General features: G+C 38.9%; 1 non-coding gene across 1 annotated transcript; it reads left to right on the forward strand.

Moving 5' to 3' along the window:
- Positions 1–1,052: 1,052 nt before the first annotated feature.
- On the forward strand, positions 1,053–1,159 carry LOC112781597 (small nucleolar RNA R71). Its single transcript, XR_003192365.1, has one exon. It is a non-coding gene; the product is annotated as a small nucleolar RNA R71 (small nucleolar RNA).
- Positions 1,160–9,024: the final 7,865 nt, after the last annotated feature.

Raw genomic sequence — 9,024 nt, forward strand, 5'->3', positions numbered from 1 at the left:
AATGGAATGGGAGAGGTGTTTTCTGCCATATCTGCGCCTTTTGGTGCTTCCTCCTATGGTTGGGCTTCTTCTTTTTCAGTTATGTCCTGTATGTCCTCTTCCTCTTCAACAGCTTCTATTTCTACTACCTCTTCAGCTGAGGCGTGTTCTGGTGGGTTGGGCTCCTCCCGATTCCTCTCTTGCAGTGTGGTTCTGGACCTTAGGGTAATGGCATTAATGCCTCCCTTTGGATTGGGTAATGGTTGAGAGGGAATTCCAGTGGAACTTGAAGGTTGGTTATTGAAATTTTGCATTGATCCAATCTGTGAGACAAGAGCTTGCAAAGTAGAGGTCAGACCATTCAGACTGGCATTAATGTTATTCATAATGTTATTTTCCATGGTTTGTTGTCTTCGCTCAAAGGATTGTAGTAACTCTTCATTAGGAGATGAAGAAGGATGAGTAAATTGAGAGGTCTGCTGTTGGGTATTCTGTGGTCCTTGGGATTGCCTCAAGTGAGGTGCTCTGTAAGGTTGATTCTGCTGCCTGTTGTTGTTATTATTCCACCTCTGATTTTCCTGATTGTCTCTACCTCCTCTGTTATTGTTGTCCCTCCAATTCTGGTTAGAAGTGTCCTGCCATCCATGGTTATTATTTCCACCATGTTGTCTTCCTGTTGGAGCTGCGGGCATTCATCAGTATAATGGCTATAATCAGCACAAATTCCGCAGACTCTCTATGGGACTAACTGTTGGCTTTGCTGTGCTGGAGAAGGTTGAGCTTGCTGAACTTGTTGTTGATTCAATTGCATCTGCTTCAGCAAGTTGGTCATTTCACAGATACTCTGAGCTAGAGCAGCAGTCTCTCTGCTAGAGGATACTTCTGCAACGGCTTTTAAACGGCCTTGTTTCTGCCTATGGTTCCTAGTAGATTCAGCTAATTCGCTGATCAATTGCCATGCCTCATCAGTGGTCTTGTACTTCTTCATAGACCCATTGCTAGCACTTTCCAATGTGGTCTTATCTTGGGGCCTCATGCCCTGTGTGATATAGCTAAGTAACACTATCTTGTCAATCCTGTGGTGGGGGCATGCTTCCAGAAGATTATTGAAGCGCTCCCAGTATTCAAAGAGAGTCTCGTTGTCATCTTGAACAATCGTGGAAATGTCTTTCCTTAGTTTATCAGTAACTTCAGATGGAAAGAATTTTTCTAAAAATTCTTTTCTGAGTGTATCCCAGTTGGATACATTTGCTAGGGGTTGAGTGTAGTACCACTCTCTTGCTTATCCCTCCAGAAGTTTCATCTGCTCCATCACGCCTGACAGTAGAACAGGCTGCTTGGAAATCTCTCAGGTGCTTGATAGGCTCTTGAGCAGGTAAGCCATGAAACTTGGGCATCAAATTGAGCAATGCGGTCTTTATTTCAAAATCTGTAGCCACCGCTGGGTGATGCGCTTGAAACGGTTACATTGTAAAATCAGGGGCTCCTTCCTCCTGGATAGTAATTCTCCTAGGTTCTGCCATGTCGTCTGCACATGAATCAACCGAATCAGTAGAACGGGGGGATGGTTTCTTCTTCAACTGACATTTCAGATCCGCCCTCAGAGAGGACTAACCGACGCCGAGCTCGCCTTATTCGTGAAATAGTCCTTTCAATTTCAGGATCGAATATTGGCAAGCTTGGATCAGGAAGTGAACGCGTCATTTGACGAAAGAAACATGCAGCTCATAGTAGCAAAATAAAATAAAATGCAAATAAATAAATTCTAATTAATAACTTTAGCACTCTGTTGTAACTCCCCAGCAACGGCGCCAAAAATTGATGCGGGCAGAAATTGGCGAATTAAAAATTCTTAATTTATATACGTTGCAAGTATAGTTCTTAACTCGCCAGAAATCTGCCTATCAATTTAGAAAGGTGTCACAGAAAATTAGAATTAAAATACTGGGAGTATGAATCCCAGGTCGTCTCCCAGTGAGTTACAGAAAAGTGTGCTATTTTATTAATCAGAGGTTTTCAAAAAGGTTTGAATTGAGTAAGCAGGAAATTAAATTGGAGAAATTGAATAATGTAAATAAAAGCCTTGATTGGGAGTTGATTAGTTGGAATCCCTATCATTGTTGGGATACTCTCAAGATTAATTGACAATTAAAAGTTGTCCTGTTTAGTTATCCTTTACTAGATAAGGGAAAGTCAAACAAGTTGGAATGCTACGTCTGTTCACAAGTTGCAATCCACTTAATTAAAAGAGATTGGTGTTAGTGACTAGAAGGTAATCCAACCATAAACCCAATTACAATTTTTATTTCAGGCTTTCCAACTCAAGGATTCCCTTTAATCAAACCCCCATCAAGTTAGGGAGCTACTCGCTCATTGTGAATGTAAAATTCATAGCATATGAAAAGGAATTAAAGAAAGACATTGTAAATAAAAAATCAAAATAGTCAATTAAAATTAAAAGTGATCCTTGTATTAAATAATCCTAAAAATATTTCAATGGTAAAATTAAACAAAGCAAAGAACATGGAAGAGTAAACCAAGTAAAGAAAACGAACTAGAATGACGAAGTCTTGATGAGGTAATAACTCTTCTCTGTGTCCCAATGCAAAGAGCAATCGAAAATTAAATCCTAAGAACTATGAATGTGTAGAGAGAAAACCTAGAGGAGGAGTGAACTAGATCTAAAACTAAAAACTGTGTAGAATGAATGTTGTCTTTTATTTCTGCATGTTCTCTGGCTCTAGTCTGCTGTTCTGGGCCGAAAACTGGGTCAAAATAGGGTCCAAAATCGCCCCCAGCGAATTCTGCAGATTATGCAGATCGCGCATGTCATGCGATCGCATCATCCATGCGGACGCATCATTCGCGTTTTTTCCTGCCACGCGTTTGCATCGTCCACACCTCCGCGTCGCTTGTGCTTTTCCATTCCGCGCGGTCGCGTGAGCCATGCGGCCGCGTCACTGCGAATTTTCCTCTTTCGCGCGATCGTGTGAGCCATGCGGCCGCGTCACTTCTCGCTGGTTATCTCCTCAATTTCCTGTGTTCCTTCCATTTTTGCTAGCTTCCTTTTCAATCTCCAACTCATTCATGCCCTATAAAGCCTGAAACGCTTAACACACAGTTCACGGCATCGAATGGAAATAAAGGAGAGTTAAAATGCATAATTAAAAGTCTCTAGGAAGCAGTTTTCAATCATGTAATAATTTTAGGAAGGAAATATAAATGCATGCTAAATTAATGAATAAGTGGGTAAAGATCATGATAAAACCACACAATTAAACACAATATAAACCATAAAATAGTGGTTTATCAGCCTTAATGACATGATTGACCATTAATGGTTTACTTATGTGCTCTACACATGTTTGAAACTAGTCATTTTGGCATAATATTTCTTTTGTGAAATTGGATTGGAAGCTCACCTAGGGACATCCTTTTGAAATTTTCAAGCTATATGGACCATGCTTGCTATGTGATTGACTTTTCACCTCTAGTTCTCTTTTACTACATTGCATAGCAATCATGTTTCCCATCTTATGTCCACTAGGTGATGTGAGCCTAAATTCAAAGTGTGTCATTGATTGATGTGTAAGTTTCATAGATCACATGGTCCATTAAGTTCTCTTGAACATCAATCAATGTCCCATCATTATCCAATTCACAATTGCTTGATTTTTTTTGCTTGAATGCTTTCATGCTTCTTTATTGCTTGTTTAGTTGTCTTAACCTATGAGTTTAGAACATCTCAAGCACACTAGAATGAGTGAAGTGCATGTTCCTTTTTGTGTAACTGTAACATAGCTTTTTATGTTAGTATATGTGTTCTAAATCGCACGCAACTTAGAATGCACACTTACTTTTATCCATGTCGCACATTGGGTCACTCACTTCATTCTAGTGATTATTACCTCATTCCAGCAATAATGCTTCTTTGCTTTTGCATCTACTTGTTTTCCTGTCTGGTTTTCTATTTTACATGGAGGATGCACCATAAGCAACAAAGGAAGCGAAAGAAAGAACATGCAGCAACCGGTTGATCCACCGGCTGAAGGTGGCAACCCGGCAAGTCGCCATACCCCTTGCTCATCTTTGAATGCACTGAGGACAGTGCAAACTTTTAAGTGTGGGGATGTCGTCCGACCGAATCAGCGTTTTTGGGTAACAAATTTCTAATCCCAACACTTTTTGCATCTCATTTTTAGGTCTTTTAGGATTTTTAGTCGCATTTTCTTATTTTGCATAAATATATAATAAGCATAGTCAAAATAATGAATATTTTTCAAGAAATTTATCTATAGGGCATCCCAATTAATTTGAGTAAAAATTATTCATTGAACTTGCTTGAACTATACATTGTGGATCATGCTTTTGAGCTAAGAACACAAGCATGTGAGATTTGAGCCTAATTGTGTGGTTACATCGTATAACCACTTATTCTCATTCTTGTGTGATTATTCTCTTTCTATGATTGTAATATTTGATTTGTTTGATTCTTTATATCCATTATTTTGTGTATGAATGCATATATATGATTGAGGCCATCATTTCATTTAGCTCACTTACCCAAATAGCCTACCTTTTACCTTCCATTATTAGCCAACCTTGAGCCTACTATCAATCCACTTTGTTCTTAATATTAGCACATTACAAGCCTTAAAGCAAAAAATAATAAATGTCCTTTATTTAGATCTTTGATTAGCTTAGGCTAGTGAGTGTATATCATTCAAGTGTTGGAAAACTTGGGACATTGTTTGAGGTAAAAGGGTGTTTTGTATTTTCAGTGAAAATTATGGGAATTGGGTACATACTCATGTATTAATTATGTTTAAACCATATGCATTTGTTTGAAAAAAATAAAAAATATGAATGAGAAAAATAAATAGAAAATATATATAATAGAAAAGAAAAAGAAAGAAATAAAAAGGGGACAAAATGCCCCAAAGTAAGGTTCAATAATAATCAATGCATATGAGAGGTGATAGAAAAAGAGAATGCATGAGTGTGTGGAAAAGTGAAGAATGGGTAGTTAGGCTTGTATTAGATTTTTATAGGTTGTTATATAGGTTAGGTGGGAAGCTAAGGTTAATCAAAGATTCAAATTCTAGTCCATTTAACCAAATATAACCTCACTTTGACCCTAACCCCATTACAACCTATGGATAAGCCCTCATGATATATGTATGCATGCATTAAATAATTGTTGATTGTTGGATGAAAAACAAATCTTAGAAAGCATGATTAGGGGAGAATTGAGTGAATCAACCCTATACACTTGAGTGACTAGAGCGGATACACATCTGGTGAGGGTTCGATTGCTCAATTACATGTTTTCACCTAGAATCGTCACTTTTCTTGCAAGTTTGTAAAATATTTTAATAACTCAATTCAATTGTGGTTTGACTTGGTTGCTAATACCTTTTGCCTTCGTGTGCATATATGCTTTCTTGGAAGTTGATTTATTTTGACCAAGTAGTTGCATTCATCTAGATAGATTGCATTTAGATAGGTTGCATTTAGGTAGTTTGCATTGAATAAATTTTGATACCCTTTGTTTTCTTTTTGAGTTTAGCATGAGGACATGCTTGGTTTTAAGTGTGGGGAGGTTGATAAACCCCATTTTTAGAGTTTATCTTGTGCTTAATTTAGGGGGATTTTATCAACTTTTCCCACATTTATTCACTAAAATGGCATGGTTTCATGACTTTCTCCTAATTTGTGCTTAAGAGTGAAAACATGCTTTTTAGGCCTTTAATTTGCTAATTTTAATTCACCTTTGATTCCACTAGATGCCTTGATGTGTTTGTTAGTGAATTCAGGTTGAAAAGGGCTAGGAATGGATCAAAGGAGTGAAGAGAAAAGCATGGGAAATGGAGAATTCATGGAAAAACAAGGATTGGAGTGCATACAACGACACGCAAGCGTGACAGATGCGCACGCATCAATATGAAGTCGAATGGCGACGCGTACGCGTGGCCCATGCGTACGCGTCGCAGCTCACACGTGACCTCATTAAAATGAAAATGTTGGGGGCAATTTCTAAGCTTCCCAGGCCCAAATCCAATTCATTTCTGAGGCTATTACATGCAGAATTCAAGAGGGGTCAAGGAAGGAAGCACTTAGGGGAGTTTTCACCATGCTTTAGTTAGTTTCTAGAGAGAGAAGCTCTCTCTTCTCTCTAGAATTAGGTTAGATGTAGATTAGGATATCTTTAGATCTAGGTTAAATTCATGCTTTGATTTACTTTTCCTTCACAATTTCTTGTTCCTTTACCTTTATTTTCTTAGTTTAGTATTTTACTCCTTGTATTTGTTTACTTTGTTGTTGATGCACTCTTGTTTCTTTTATTTTACTTTAATGCAATTTATGTTTTGATTTCTTTTTTTTTTTGAACAAGTGAGCTCAACACAATAAAGTGCAGCGACAAAGTCACAAACAAAGTCTCAAACATAAAAAACAACTAATCAAAATCTGAAAACAATCCCTAGTGTTATCTCCGGCAATGCCATCAACAACCAAAAGGATCCAAACTACACCATTCTCTGTAGTTGGTCAAAGATCTGAGAAATACCTCTTCCACTCCGGTTTCCTTGTTATTAAAGATCCGCCTATTCCTCTCTAGTCATACATTCCAAATAACTCTCAGTCCACCTTTTAATCAAATTTCCGAAGATTTCTCAAGCCATTTTATACTCAATAGAACTTTATTAATACGACTGCAGGAGCGGCCTCTGAACCAAGTAAATTTTCGATCATTCAACGGTAGGTCCACTAACTGCATATCTTGAACCCAATCCTTGAACTCTTCTGCCGATGCTGTAACCTGTCCTGACCTTTCCTCTCTTCAATCTGTATAACCTCATTAAAGTCTCTCATATAACATATTAGACCTCGACCTAACCCAGCTACAAAACTTAGTTCCTCCCACACAGCCAGTTTCTCAAATTTAGTATGAGCACCATATACTAAATAGAACGTACAATTGAACTCATTTTTTAACAGTACTCCTTTAACACATAACCATCTTATCCCTTTGTAACAATTATTTATTTTAAATTTCATGTCATCCCACATTGATAACAGACCCCCGAATGTGCCTGCTGACTCTACAAACTCCCACCTACAGCATCGCTCCCCTAAATACGCACTATATCAAACTTAGTCACAACTTGCATCTTAGTTTCAACCAACCCTAATATATTCACTTTTGTTTCTTTTTTAGTTCTTTCACCATACCCAATTTTCCAACACCCCCTAACCCCTTAACAACTCAAGAAGTAAAAATCATTTTAAAACTGTTTTACACACCTTTTTGAGATTTTTTGGTCTGCATCTTCGTGCCTTTTCTTTCTTCTTTTCTAATCTCCTCTTCTGAGCTAAAGCTTCATTCTGTTCTTGAAGAATTGCCATGATATCATCCTCATCGTTGTATTGCACGGCTCCTGATTCAACAGACAGCTCCTACGTCTTCCTATTTTCCAGCATCTGCTCCTCTCGTTCCAAATCCTTACCATCACTGTTCCCCGGATTTTCAACACTAATGTCCCTGGCACTCCCAGCCCTGATACTACCTTTATCAACCCCCACACCGTTCAAAGTTAAACCGTCTACAGGTGCGTCATCTCCATCTATAACAGGACCAACTTTTGGACCAGCAGCATTTTTCCGAGGCACTAGACAATGCACCACCGCTTCCACGTCAACATCACCATCCATGGATGAACGTAACCCCTCCATCGCCGGCGTTGAGTGATACCCTGATGAAGACACAATCTCCAATGGGGGGCATACCTCCAGTTGAAGATCGCAGGAAACATACACCGCTACAGTCCCGACGGCACCGTCTCCTCCACTAGTCTGTCGCTCCTCGCAGGCTATGAGCTTTCCCAAGCTTCGTTGATCTGTTGCGGTGTCACACTCTGCGATCTCCCCTTCAACTTGATAATGAACCGCGGCGCATAACCCAGGACTCGGAGCAGCTTCGACCCAGTCAACCCTCGCCCGACTCGGATTTACCAGCGCACCTCCTATAGCCGCATCAGCATGAATGTTAACATGATTTGGGCTTTCAACTAAGGAAAAAAGTCCAAGCTCTCTCCTTTGGCACACCTGTTACAATAAACTTGTTTGGGCTTACTAAGAAGCCTGCTTTGGGTTTCTTTTTTCTCCAACAATCCTTATTCTTTAGCCCATCATTATTATAATCATAGCTAATTATTTTTTCTGATTCAGCATCATTAATCATTAAATAATTATATCCCATAAAATCCTCACCGCCCTCTAAAACAGGATCATCTATTTCCCTTGCTGTACGAATTTGAATTAAATTGCAATTACTCTATTCATTCAAAATATCCACTGAAATTAAATTGCAATTACTCTACCCATATCTAGCAATTACTCTATTCATTCAAAGATCTGGAGCTACAGAACTCAAAATGGCGCGCTTTCAATTGCGTTGGAAAGTAGACATCCAGGGCTTTCCAGAAATATATAATAGTCCATACTTTGCCCAAGTTTAGACAACGCAAACTGGCATTCAACGCCAGCTCTCTGCCCAATTCTGGCGTCCAGCGCCAGAAACAAGTTGCAAAGTGGAGTTCAACGCCCAAAATGGCACAAAAGCTGGCGTTCAACTCCAAGAATGACCTCTCCACGTGTAGACTTCAAGCACAGCCCAAGCACATACCAAGTGGGCCCCGGAAGTGGATTTATGCATCAAATACTTACTTCTGTAAACCCTAGTAGCTAGTTTATTATAAATAGAACTTTTTACTATTGTATTAGACATCTTTGAACATCTTTTGATCATTTTGAGATCTCTAGACCTCCATGGGAGGCTGGCCACTCAGCCATGCTTACCCTATATTCACTTATGTATTTTTCAACGGTAGAGTTTCTACACTCCATAGATTAAGGTGTGGAGCTCTGCTGTTCCTCATGAATTAATGCAAAGTACTACTGTTTTTCTATTCAATTCAACTTATTCCGCTTCTAAGATATTCATTCGCACTTCAACCTGAATGTGATGAACGTGACAATCATCGT

The sequence above is a fragment of the Arachis hypogaea genome, chromosome 19 (assembly GCF_003086295.3).
Source record: "Arachis hypogaea cultivar Tifrunner chromosome 19, arahy.Tifrunner.gnm2.J5K5, whole genome shotgun sequence".
Taxonomy (NCBI): Eukaryota; Viridiplantae; Streptophyta; class Magnoliopsida; order Fabales; family Fabaceae; genus Arachis; species Arachis hypogaea.